We start from the raw sequence: 4,118 nt of genomic DNA on the forward strand, positions 1-4,118 counted from the left end.
AGAATGTTTTTCCCAGACAGACGTGGAAGGGAATCCTCTACCGCTTCCGGGAAACGGGAGAAGGAGCGCGCCCACAAACCGTCAGCGCGCGTCGACACAAGTGATGGCGGTGACACAACAACCAACAGGACAGTCATCGGGGATCGTCAAGCAGACGCCCTCAGCAAACTCCTCAGCCGATTCTCAAGCGACCCAGAACTCCTTCCACCAGGGGCACAGTGCACACTGGCAACTTCCAAATTAATTTGCTTTCTGGATGAAGGTCATGCAGAGGTTCCAACAGGGATCCGCGGAGATTCATACAAAAAACAAGATTTCTTAATAATAGGACAGGACAGGAGCAGAATCCTTGGACTTATTGTTTATCCATCAGTTGTTTCCGCAGATAAAAATACGGAACTGACAGTTCTGGCAAAGGCACTTCGTCCACCATTGACCGTGGCGGAGAACACTCAGATCGCGAGAGCTTTTGCTCTGCCACCACACGCCATTGAAGTCATGTCAATCTTCGATGAAGAAGGGCTTCCTTTGAGGGAACATGTCGAAATACATACCACATGGGTAAAACACATAGGTCGAGATCGACCCACGCTCACATGCCAATTAACTTGTGGAGACAGAACAATAGAGGTCAGAGGCATGCTCGACACAGGAGCAGATGTCACAGTAATATCCTACATCTTTTGGCCTCGCAACTGGAGCTTGATTGCGCCCTTGGGATCGCTCTCAGGCATAGGGGGAGTTTCTCTGTGTCTGCAGAGTGAGAATGCCATCGTTGTCACGGGACCAGGAAACAAGACGGCGATCATTCGTCCTTTCGTTGTGCAGAAGCCAATCACAGTTTGGGGACGAGATCTCTTGGCACAATGGGGCACGAAGATCGAGGTGGATTTTTAGTAGGGGTCACTGCGGCACTCTCCACATTGAAGTTGACTTGGAAAACAGATGATCCAGTCTGGGTGGATCAGTGGCCCCTGGAGAAAAAAAAGTTGAGTGCATTGAAAACCCTGGTCCAAGAACAGTTGCAGAAAGGACACATCAAGCCAACAAACAGCCCTTGGAATTCTCCAGTGTTTGTCATCAAGAAGAAGCTGTCGGGCAAATGGAGGCTGTTGCACGATCTCAGGAAGATCAATGAAGTCCTCGAAGACATGGGACCGCTTCAGCTGGGCCTTCCATCTGTTTCGATGATTCCCAGAGATTGGCCGCTTGTGGTCATTGACCTCAAGGACTGTTTCTTCAGCATTCCACTTCATCCGGATGATGCTCCGAGGCTTGCCTTTTCAGTTCCAAGTATCAACAAGGAAACGCCTCTGCAGCGGTACCATTGGGTGGTCCTTCCTCAGGGTCTGAAAAACTCGCCGACAATCTGCCAATGGTACGTGGCACGAGCTTTGTCGCCAGCGCGGAAGAAGTTCCCGAAGGTGAGGATCATTCATTATATGGATGATTTGCTCATTGCGGCGTCAACACAACAAGAGCTGCAAAAAGCTCGTGACTGTGTCATTGCAGAAGTGCAAAAGGCAGGTCTGGAAATCAGTGTTTCGAAGATTCAGGAGGTCGCACCTTGGAAATATCTAGGGTGGAAAATCTCAGAGAAAACAATAAGGCCTCAAAAGATGGAAATCAGCACAAGAGTCAACAATCTGCATGATTTACAACAACTTCTAGGGGAAATCAACTGGATGAGGTCGATTTTGGGAATCACAAACAGTGACATTCCAGCGTTGCTTGATCTCTTGAGAGGAGAGGCAGACATTCGATCTCCCAGGACGCTCACCAAGGAAGCGAAGAGGGAGTTGGAGAAAGTTACAGATGCCATTCAGAAGAGACAGGCACATCGATTCGTTGAATCGTTGCCTTTCCAGTTGGCAGTGTTGGGAAAGAAAGCACAATTCCATGGTTTAATCTTCCAATGGGACGCATCTCAGAGAGATCCTTTAATAATCATAGAGTGGATTTTCCTACCGTATAGGCCTTCAAAGACAATTCTGACAGATTTGGAGATGGCAGCACAGATCATCATGAAGGGGAGAACAAGATTGCTGACAATGGCGGGATGAGAATTTTCAAAAATTTATCTGCCTTTGAAAAAAGATTATTTTGATTGGGCGATGCAGAAATCAAAAGATTTGTTAATTGCATTGTTAGCTTTTCCAGGAGCTTGCACAATCAATTTTCCACAACATAGAATGTTGCAATCGCAAATATGCTACAGAGCAAAGCCAAAAATAAGTGAAGAACCTCTGGACGGGATCACAGTATTCACTGATGGCTCAGGGAAGACACACAAGTCGGTGATCACGTGGATGAACTCAACGACAGGGGAATGGGAATCAAACGTGAAGACGGTTCAAGGCTCTCCGCAAATTGTGGAGTTGGCAGCTGTTGTCCGAGCATTTCAGTTGTTCCAACAACCGCTCAATTTGGTCACGGACTCTGCATACGTTGCAGGTGTGGTCAAGCAATTGGAAGGTTCGCTCTTGAAAGAAGTCAGCAATGAAGTTTTATATTCCTATCTAGTGAGCATGAAAACAGTGCTAGAAAGCAGGAAAGAAGAATATTTCATCACTCACATCAGAGCGCACACAACACTTCCAGGATTTCTAGTGGAAGGGAATGCTCAGGCAGACAAATTGACAATGCCCATTTCACAAACACTTCCAGACATTTTTGAGCAAGCACGACTGAGCCATGCATTTTTTCATCAGAATGCACAGGCGCTGATGGAATCCTTTCGTCTCACAAAAACTCAGGCGAGGGAAATCATTAGTGCTTGTCCAGATTGTCAACTCGTGCAACCACCTGCTTCAACAGGAGCAGTCAATCCACGAGGACTGCAAAGTCTTCAGCTGTGGCAAACAGATGTCACAAAATATCCATCATTTGGGAGACTCAAAAATGTTCATGTGTCAGTAGATACATTCTCAGGGGCAGTCTTTGCTTCAGCACATGCAGGGGAAACAGCAGAACATGCTTGTCGACATTTTTTACAAGCATTTGCATCATTAGGTGTGCCTCAAGAAATAAAAACAGATAATGGTCCAACATATACAGGCAGGGTGCTTGACAGATTCCTGAAAAAATGGGGTGTCAGACACACATTTGGCATTCCACATTCACCCACAGGTCAGGCAATCATTGAAAGAACACATCACACCCTGAAATCCCTTTTAGATAGGCAGAAAAGGGGGGAGCCAGAGGCGACACCACACATGAAATTAAACAAAGCATTGTATGTGTTGAATTTTCTTAACAGCTCGTCTTCTGAACCCAATCCGCCAATCGTGAGGCATTTTTCAAACAGCTCTCAGGCAAAACTAAGGGAGAATCCTTTGGTTTTGATCAGAAACCCAGAGACAGGACAAATAGAGGGTCCTTTCAAACTAATCACTTGGGGCAAGGGTTTCGCTTGTGTTTCCACAGGGCGAGGGCTGAAGTGGGTGTCAGCGCGGCACGTGAAGCCATTTCGGGGAAGAGAGCAGGAGAGCACAGATCCCAGAGGCAGAGAAACGAGTACGCAGACGGAGGAGGAAACTCAAGTTGTGAGCAGCGACTCGGAAGAAAAACGAAAAGAATAAAAACTTTGGGGGGTTTTTTCCTTTGTGGCTTTGAGTGGGAGCATGACAATGAAATTTTATAAGGGTGAAGTCATGAGCTTCATGATGCTCATGCTTTCATCTGTTGCTTTAAGCAATAGAGCAAATCTACCTGTCAGTCAGCCAAAACAAAATGTTTGGGAAGCGTTAGCCCAGGCAGCAAATTTAGAAAGTATCTGCCTGACACATTCGAAACCAGGGAAATCATTCACAGCATGCATGGTTGGGTTGCCAGTGGGCGAATGGCCAATTCCAGGACATTCTCCAATGGAGATTTCGCAGGTCATCAAAGATCCTGTGAATGAATGGTGTGCTTGGACACATCTTTTACCTGTGGCTTCTACCGAACCGCAGGAACTGGAAATTTTTGGGTCCACAACAATGGAGCTATGCATGAAATTCGAAATTTCGAATGTGTCAAGGGCAAACAAAAGTGTTGATGTCACACCAAATCACGAATATTATAGAAACGCATCAGCCTGGTGCAATCACACTGTGACGACAGCCAAAGGATCAATC

The sequence above is a fragment of the Molothrus aeneus genome, unplaced genomic scaffold (genome assembly GCF_037042795.1).
Source record: "Molothrus aeneus isolate 106 unplaced genomic scaffold, BPBGC_Maene_1.0 scaffold_34, whole genome shotgun sequence".
Lineage (NCBI taxonomy): Eukaryota > Metazoa > Chordata > Aves > Passeriformes > Icteridae > Molothrus > Molothrus aeneus.